This window comes from Triticum dicoccoides, chromosome 7A (assembly GCF_002162155.2).
Source record: "Triticum dicoccoides isolate Atlit2015 ecotype Zavitan chromosome 7A, WEW_v2.0, whole genome shotgun sequence".
NCBI lineage: Eukaryota > Viridiplantae > Streptophyta > Magnoliopsida > Poales > Poaceae > Triticum > Triticum dicoccoides.
This window is the reverse complement of record NC_041392.1, coordinates 592,572,726-592,582,866: the sequence shown is the minus strand read 5'-3', so window position 1 is coordinate 592,582,866 and position 10,141 is coordinate 592,572,726.

Here is a 10,141-nt window from a genome sequence, read left to right as displayed (position 1 = left end):
GGGCCGAACACAGCGGGCAAGACTCATTTGAGTTGCGTCGCGATATAGCCCAGTACAGAGGCGCCGCACACCCCCTATGCTTCACAGACGAAGTAATGGATCATCAAATCCCAGAGGGTTTCAAACCCGTAAATATAGAATCATACGGCGGCATGACAAATCCTGCGGTATGGATCGAGGATTTCCTCCTGCACATCCACATGGCCCGCGGTGATGATCTACACACCATCAAATACCTCCCACTCAAGCTCAAAGGACCAGCTCGGCATTGGCTCAACAGCTTGCCAGCAGAGTCCATTGGCTGTTGGGAAGATCTGGAAGCCGCATTCCTCGATAACTTCCAGGGCACTTATGTGCGACCACCAGACGCCGATGACTTGAGCCACATAATTCAGCAGCCAGAGGAATCGCCAGGAAATTCTGGACACGTTTCCTAACAAAGAAAAATCAAATCGTCGACTGTCCGGATGTAGAGGCCCTAGTAGCTTTTAAGCACAATATCTGCGACGAGTGGCTCGCCCGGCACCTTGGCCAGGAAAAGCCGAAATCTATGGCAGCCCTCACGACACTCATGACCCGCTTTTGTGCAGCAGAAGATAGCTGGCTGGCTCGCAGCAATAACATATCAAAGAACCATGGTACTTCGGATACCAAGGATGGCAATGGCAGGTCACGTCGTAACAAATACAAGCGCCGCATTAACAGCGACAATACCGAGGATACGACAGTCAATGCCGGATTCAAAGGCTCTAAACCCGGTTAGCGAAAAAAGCCATTCAAAAGAAGCACTCTGGGCCCGTCCAGTTTGGACCGTATACTCAACCGCTCGTGTCAAATACACGGCACCCCCGACAAGCCAGCCAACCACACCAACAGGGATTGTTGGGTGTTCAAGCAGGCCGGCAAGTTAAATGCCGAAAACAAAGATAAGGGGTCACATAGCGATGATGAGGAGGAGCCCCGGCAGCCGAACACCGGAGGACAGAAGAGGTTCCCCCCACAAGTGCGGACGGTGAACATGATATACGCAACCCACATCTCCAAGAGGGAGCGGAAGCATGCGCTAGGGGACGTATATGCATTGGAGCTAGTTGCCCCAAAGTTCAACCCATGGTCCTCTTGTCCGATCACCTTCGATCGCAGGGACCACCCCACTAGTATCCGTCATGGCGGATTCGCCGCACTGGTCCTAGACCCAATCATTGACGGCTTTCACCTCACTCGAGTCCTTATGGATGGCGGCAGCAGCCTGAACCTGCTTTATCAGGACACAATGCGCAAAATGGGTATAGACCCCTCAAGGACCAAACCCACAAAAACGACCTTCAAAGGCATCATACCAGGTGTAGAGGCCCATTGCATAGGCTCAATCACACTGGAAGTGGTCTTCGGATCCCCGGATAACTTCCAAAGCGAGGAGTTAATCTGTGATATAGTCCCGTTCCGTAGTGGCTATCATGCACTGCTCGGGCGAACCGCATTTGCGAGATTCAATGCGGTACCGCATTATGCATACCTTAAGCTCAAGATGCCAGGACCTCGGGGGGTCATCACAGTTAATGGAAACACAGAGCGCTCTCTCCGTACGGAGGAGCACACTGCGGCCCTCACAGCAGAAGCGCAAAGCAGCCTATTAAGGCACTCCACCAGTTCGGCGATTCAAGACCCGGACACCTTCAAGCGCGCCCGGAGTAATCGGCAACAAGAGTGCGTGGCATGTTCCGAGCTCGCATAGCAATGCGCCCCCACCCCAGTACCAGCCAAACGGCGAAATCCGTGCCATGCGTACATAATTACGCATTGAAAATACCATGGGCATAGGTGGGGAGGGGGGCACGACTACGGCACGCCCCAAGACGTGGCTTAACCGCACTAGGGGCTTCCCGCTTTATTATTTTTCTCTCTTTTAGGACTTTAATCTCTGGAAACCCTTTCCGGCAGTATGATGGCCGAACACATGATGCAGCAACCAAGGAGGCAGAAAGCTACGCCGCACCACAGAACTCCCAAGTGGATTATGATTACGAGTGAAATACTTGCTTTAATACCATTCCACAGCTTGCCCTTGGAGGGGACATGTCAAATAGTCCTACCTTTTGCTTATCGCGCTACTTGTATCATTCTGCTTTAACGCACCTTTTTGAATAAACAATGCATAGCACTAGACTATTATTGCATTCTCTATTCTTCTTTTTATATATATGTATATGTTCATAACATCCAGCACCCATACACTCTGGTATGACCAGTACGCTAGGGGCTTAAGCATACCCCATAATATGGCATGTGAAGTCCGAACACTTTCGACAGTGCGGCACCCTGAACTTATAGCATTATATGCATCAGCTCCGGATCATGTTTTGGGTCAATAGTTGGGTTTGCCTGGCTCCCATGTTTTGGTACCTTACGTTCCGCTATATCGGCTAAGGTAGCATTGGGAGAACTACTACGATTGTGCCCTAGTTCTGCTGGGCTAAGCACCTCAGTAGAGAAAGCTAAAACTGACTGTCATGATAAGGCGAGAGACTGGTTGCTGTTCGAGAGGTTTCGAGTCCCTAAAGACTTATGCCGCTTAGAGCGAGGAGTCGGCTTTGTCCAGCTTAAGGCGTGTATAGTGCCCCGAATTCGGCCTTCTGAATACTAGGGGCTTCACCAAAATTTAAAATTATAGAATTCTATGGCTAAGTGAGAGTGATAAAGCATTATAGTCCGATTGCCTTGTTCGTTGTGCTGAGCACCTCCCTCGAAGGACCCAAAAATGGGAACAAGAGTGCTCAGGTTTACCCCGAACACCCCAGCACTCATGGCATGGGGCAGAAGCCGACGACTAGCCATCTCTCAGATTTGATAAATAGTTGAACAAAAGGTAATATTTTAAATTCAAACAAGTGTTGCATAGCGCATATGAACAAGTTTTCATAACACAGGATCACACGAGCAAGTTCATTCAAATATTACATCTTTCGCACACTCGTCCGCTACAAGACGGGCACCCTTCAGGACACCCTCATAATGCATCTCGGGGTGGCGATGCTCCTTGCCCCGCGGCGGCCCCTCCTTCACCAGCTTCTTGGCGTCCATCTTGGCCCAGTGCACCTTCGCACGGGCAAAAGCCCGGCGTGCACCTTCGATGTAGACGGACCGCTTGATGACTTCCAGCCATGGGCAGGCATCCACAAGCCACCTCACCAGGCTGAAGTAGCTTTTGGGAAGGGCGTCGCTAGGCCACATCCGGACTATAAGGCCCCTCATGGCCTGTTCGTCCGCCTTGTGCAGCTCGACCAGTTGCTTCAGCTGGTCTCTCATAGGCATCGGGTGTTCGGTCCCAGTATACTGAGACCAAAAAAGCTTCTCCGTCGAGCTTCCCTCCCCGGCCTGGTAAAACTTTGCGGCATCCGAGACGCTATGGGGCAAATCTGCGAATGCTCCTGGAGAGCTCCGGATTCGGGTAAGTAACAAGTAATTTACTTTCACATGCTTGCTTTGCATATTGAATGCCTTACCTGCCGCTATCTTCCTCATCACCTCAATCTCCTGGAGGGCCTATTGGGCTTAAGCCTTGGCATTCTTTGCGCTCTCAAGGGCCGCGGCAAGCTCAGACTCTCGCATCTTCGAGTCAAGTTCCAATGCCTCGTCTTCATCACGAGAGCTTGGAGCTCTTGCTGCACCTCGCCCACCCATGCCTCGTGCTTTTCCCGCTCGGTGCGCTCCTTGGCTGCTTTGTCTTCGGCCTCGGACATCGCTTGCTTTAGGGTCGCCACTTAGGTCGTGGCCCCTGGAAAATTCATGATGATCCTGTCATTTTGCAATTGCATCTTTTTTTTGTATATATATATATATATCTATAGACAAGGTATTACTTACCTCTGTTCTCCTCGAGTTGCCTCTTGGCAAGGCCGAGCTCTTTCTCGGACCCCACAAGGTCCTGCTTCAGTGCGGCGACCTCCGCAGTCAGTGCGGCAGAGGTGAGCAGCGAAGCCTGCATACGCATATAGACATACTTATTTTAGACTCCTGCGGATATTATTTGATCCTCTATTCGGCTTTTCTTTGAGAACACCAAACAGAGCATCAGGGGCTAGTGTCTATGCGGTAATATTTTTCCTATATATTAAATACTTACCTCAAAACCTGTTAAAAGGCTAGCACAGGCTTCAGTCAGTCCGCTCTTGGCGGACTGAACCTTCTTGATCACCACACTCATAATAGTGCGGTGCTCTTCATTGATGGAAGCGCCATGAAGCGCTCCTAGCAGGTTGTCTGGTGCCTCTGGATGGACAGAGGTCACCGGCACGGGCGTCTTACCCCTATTGGAAGGGAGCCGCCTACCCGAGTCCGGAACCATTGGAGGTTCCGGCGTGGTGTTCGGCTGAGAGCCGAACTTGGAGCCCCCGGGAGCCTTGCTCCCTTTGCTCCTGGAGTCCGGAAGGTCGCCTTGAGGCGCCTCCGGGACTGTCTCCCCCCGGCTCGGTGCCCCTTGAGACAATAGCTCGGCATTGTCCGTAGGGAAAGGGGACGAGGCGGTCGGAAGTGGATCGCTATCCATATCCAACAAATCCAAGGAGCCGTCCGATGAGGATACGTCGATACGGGCTTGGGGCGGTCTGCATAATCATATTCGGCGTCAGGAGAAGCGGTGCGACAAAGGTATGCTATGAGTTACTCTAGAATCCGAATACTTACGACTTTGCTAGGGGCTTGGCCCTGAGCAGCCACTCGTCTTCGCCTTCGGCGACGGTGGTTGAGCAGTCCGGAAGGAGAGTCCTTCCTTTCTTGGACCCTTCGGCCTCCCCGGTTGGGGCGACCTTCCTTTTCTTGTCTCCCCCGGCTGGAGGGGGAGCATCTTCATCTTCCTCCTCGTCTTCATGGAGGAGTGCGTCGCGGAATTATCGGACGATGAGTCCGATACCACCCGGCGCCGGGAACTCTTTCGGGTTCCCTTGGCCTTCTTCTTGGTCTTCTCCGGCACCTTATAAGGAGCCGGAGTCAGCATCTCCGTCAGGAGAGCGTCCGCAGTGTCTTCGGGCAGAGGGGCCGGACAATCAATCTGCTCCGATGCCTCCACCCAGTCCTGTCAAAGGCATGGGAGCTCAGACCCCGCACGTGGTTAAGCTATGGGAAATAAATATCCTACCAGATGTACAGAACTTACCGGATTTGTAGGGCGCTTCGCGCTTAGCCCGCAGTCCTCGGCGAGGAAGGGAGGGACCTCAGCGCCCTTGAACAGCACCCTCCAGACATCTTTGTGCGTCGTGTCAAAGAGCTCACTTAGAGTCTGGTGCCGGGCCGGGTCAAAATCCCATAAGTTGAAATCCCGTTGTTGACACGGGAGGATCCGGCGAAAGAGCATGACCTGGACTATGTTGACAAGCTTAAGTTTCTTGCTTGTCATGTTCCAGATACACTTCTGGTGTCCGTCCAGCTCCACCGATGAACCCCAGGACAGGCCCTTCTCCTTCCAGGAAGTGAGATGCGTTGGGATTCCGGATCGAAACTCGGGGGCCGCCACCCAGTTGGTGTCGCACGGCTCGGTGATGTAGAACCACCCTGTTTGCCACCCCTTTACGGTCTCCACGAAGGATCCCTCGAGCCATGCAACGTTGGGCATTTTGCCCACAATGGCTCCGCCGCATTCCGCTTGTTGGCTGCCCACCACCTTCGGCTTGATATTGAAGGTCTTTAGCCACAGGCTGAAGTGGGGCCGGATGTCACATCCCTAGCTTCTGGTAATGCTCTAGGCTAGCTTCATGTGTGCATCATGTCTATATTCCGAAAGTTGAAATGGGGGATTGTTGAAACCCTAGCACCAGATCAAGTCAAATAGGTTCAACCTAAAATAATCTTCAATGATTCCAAAATCCCTTTGAAAATGTTCATTATTTTTGTTAAAGGTGAAAACCTCTGCCAAAAATGATGCAAATATTTTTAGGCCATTCTCGATAATTGAACTAATTCATAAAGTATTTAAATTGGGGCATTTAATTGCTATAAATATTATTAAATGCTCCAGAAATTCTGGAAATAGCTAAGGGCCTCTGAGAAAGTTCAGTTATTGGCCATAATTAATTTCAGGATTTATAGAAATGATTTGGTGTTTTTGCTAAATCAAAAACAAATTACAAAATTAGAAAAATAGAAACAAAAGAAAAACGAAAGGCCACTAGGCCACCTACCTAACCTACCTGGCAGCCCAGCTGCGGCCCAGCACTCTTGGCCCAGCCCAGCAGGCGTCCCCACCGTCTTCAACCTCCTGCCAGTAGGCAGGAGGGCGTGTGCTCGCCGCGCGCCGGCACGCGCCGGCCACCTCCTGCCTCCCTGCCTGTCTTCCCATCGCCCTGGCGTTGCCACGCACCCCCCGACCCCCTCGTCCACTCCCCTCCCCTCTGGTCGCCCCTCCCCCTCCTTTGCTCTCTCCCGCAGCACCACCGAACGGAGCTGTCGCCACCGTCACCGTTCGTCGTGGCCACCGACCTCCCCACGCCAAGCCAGCTAGCCCACGAGCATCGCCTCGCTGCGGCGCACCTCTACGCCCAGTCCCACGAGCCCGGACACCTTGAAGAGACGCCTCCGAGCTCGTCTTCTACCTCGGACCCGCCGGTCGCCGTCGCCCGATTTGTTGAACTCCGGTCGCCTCCGAGCTCGCTGACCACCTCTTCCTCTCCACTATGAGCTCCTACGCCTCCCCTCTCTCACCCCGAGCTCGATCTCGCCGCGTAGCCGTCGCCTCTGTCAATCCGGAGAACCCGTCGCCGCCATGGCTAGAGCTCACGCATATCACGTCTGTGCATACCACCATGCTCAGCGCGATGCCAAAAGCCCAAAACCCCCACCCACTGCTCCTGCCGTTCGCTGTAGTGTCATTTCCGCCGACGCCCGATCTCCGGCCACCGCCCAAGTGCTCGCCGTCATCAACTCCGGCTACCTCGCGCCCTCCCCCTGCCACCATTGGATGCGCACGAGCCCCACCTCCTCATAGATGGGCTCGGCCATCGATTTGGTCGCCGGAGCCGCCGTTCCAATCATCACCGCCGCGTTCCCAGGTCGTCGGCGTTGAGCTCCGGTGATGCTGCCGTGGCAGTCTCATTAGCTGCTAATGACCACTCTAAACACCCCCTTGAGCCACTGCCATGTGGGCCCCTGATCCTAATTAGGTTAGTCTAATTTTTCTGTTAGATTAGTGCTAATGCCGTGGACCCCACGTGTCAGCTCTGACCGTGGCCTAGTCAGCGTTGACCGGGCCCACCTGTCATCCACCCAAAGCAGCCCTAAGACACTGACGTGTGGGTCCCAGCCGTCAGGTTTGACCTAGACTGGCGTTGTTGACCTACTGACGTCGTGCAGTCGTCATGCTGACGCTATAAATCATTTTCTGGATTTAAGTTTATTCAGGAAATTCCAGAAAATGCCCAAAACTTCTAAAAATCATAGAAAATTATCTATAACTCCAAATGAAATAATTTATATATGAAAAATTATCAGAAAAATTCAAGGAATCCATCTGTACCATTTTCATGCATGTTTGAGCAAGTGAACCTCACTGTTTAGGATGAAACATGATTAGGGCAAATTTTCATAATAGATTTGGAGTTGGAATTTGATATAGTTTGAATTCCACTTCAATTAAGATGACTTTATGTTGCATTAGCCCAAATCACAGCATATTGCCATGTCATGATCATGCATCATATTGTTGCATCGCATTGATTGTGTTCCCTCTTGTTTGCCGGTGTTTGTTCCCCCTCGGTAGACATATGTTCCGGCGACGAGAACGATGACACCAATGAAGTGTGTTCCTCTTCAGAAGTGTCAGGCAAGCAAAACCCCCTTGTTCATCTCGACATAATCCCACTCTCTCACTCCTGCTCTCTTTTACTGCATTAGGACAACAACGTTTCAACTGTTACATGCTGCGGTAGCTGAACCCCCTCTCCTCTACAAGACCTGTCATTGCCACAGTAATTAGATGAAACCCACTAGCATGAGTAGGAGTTGTTTGAGCCCTGATGTGCCTACTCATTCATGCTTGTTTGTCATGCCTGCTACTGCTTAGAGTTGAGTCAGGTCTGATTCATCGGGGATGAATTGGAATGGTGTTGAACATGTCCTACTGTGTGTGAGCTAAGTGTGTGAACACGATTTGGTAAAGGTAGCGGTGAGAGGCCATGTAGAAGTACATGGTAGGTTGTCTCATTGTAGCCGTCCTTAGGAACTAAGTTCTGTGTTTGTGATCCATGAACAGCTGCTACCACACATTGGAATGCTTAAGTGCCCCTATCGACTTATTAATCAACTCGATCTTTGTCCAGGAGTTGCAACTAGTTTCTGGTGTTTGTAGGTAGTGTTAGTAGTCTACCAAGTGGCACCCGGTACAGGTGGGCTTGGGACAGACTAGGCACAGTGGCACGGTGTACCAAGTGTCACCCGGATGGTGGGCTTGGGAACCCTACGCACATCTTTTGGGGCCGCGAGCGACACCCCGGCCGGATCTCCTTGCGGATGGAACCCGAATAGGCGATAAACCTGGACTAGAGACTTGTTGGTTAGTCAGGTCGTGGCCGACTCCCTCGCCAGGCTTCCGCTTGAAGGTTGCCGAGATACACGTTGTGTACATGGTGGTAAGTGGCGAGTGCGTGTGTGAAGAAGTACACCCCTGCAGGGTTATCATTATCTATTCGAATAGCCGGATTCCTCGGATATGGAAACTTGGACCCCTTGCATAGTTCATAGACAAGTGAAAGTGGATACTCTAAAATGCGCAAGATAAGCGTGAGTGCTATGGATGGCCTTCTCGTAGGGAGACGGGAGCGGATCCTTAGTGGAGTATTGATATGGTGAATATGTGGACTCGTGTGCGCCACCTCAAAAGAGTTACTTGCAGTCGTAGTTCAGGTTAGCCACTGAGTCAAAGCTGGCTTGCTGCAGTTAAACTCCACCACCCCTTTGTTGATATCGATGCATATGTAGATAGTTCTTATGTAAGTCTTGCTGGGTACATTTGTACTCACGTTTGCCTATTTTATGTTTTGCAGAGACGTTAGTCTCGCTAGTAGTTCCGTGTGGACTTCGAAGTTTAGCTTGATACCTCAGCTACGATCTTGTACCCTTGGGAGGGTCATGTAGATAGTCAGGCTTCTGAGCCTTCTTCATTTGTAGTTGTCTGTACTCAGACAAGTTAAGCTTCCGCATGTGCTTGTTGCTTGTATGCTCTGAATGTTGGGTTATGAGACCCATGTTTGTAATTCTTGGCTCCTCGGAGCCTAATGAATAAATACTCTGAGTTGTAGAGTCTTGTTGTGATGCCATGTTGTATTGCACATATTGAGCATATTGTGTGTATGATTGAAATGCTTGGTATGTGTGGGATCCGACAACCTAGTTGTTTATCCTTAGTAGCCTCTCTTATGGGGAAATGTAGTCTTGTGCTTCCATGAGCCATAGTAGTCCGCTATAGCCCGGTTCACCGGAGTCCTGCTAGCCCAACACTACTGCCCCGGAACACTTGACTGTTCGGCATGTGATTCACTTTGTTCCTGTGTCTGTCCCTTTGGGGAAATGTCACACGGTGACATCCGGAGTCTTGCCTAGCCTGCTACAGCCCGGTTCACCGGAGTCCTGTTAGCCCAGTGCTACAGCCCGGATTCGCACGCTGCTGACCGACATGCTCGATGTTGATTCATGTATGCCTGTCCCCGTAAGTTAGTGCCACTTTGGTTTCACGACTAGTTATGTCGGCCTGGGTTCTCTGTCATATGGATGCTAGCGACACTGTCATATACATGAGCCAAAAGGCGCAAACGGTCCCGGGCCATGGTAAGGCGACACCCGTGGGAATACCGTGCGTGAGGCCGCAAAGTGATATGAGGTGTTACCGGCTAGGTCAATGTGACTTGGAATCGGGGTCCTGACAGCTTTGGTATTAGAGGATGACTGCCTGTAGGATTACCAAGCCAACCGGTCGAAGTTGAGTCTAGAAATGCTTTAGTTATGTAAGGGAATTGATTGTGGAAGGGAACATAAGGCTCTTTTTACTCCTTATCCTCATGACCTTCTGATCTGAGTCATCTTATCTTTTCTAAGGGGTTAAGAACTAGGCTTCTCTTCTATCTCTCAGGATGTCGTGTTACTAAACCGTAGTTGCCTA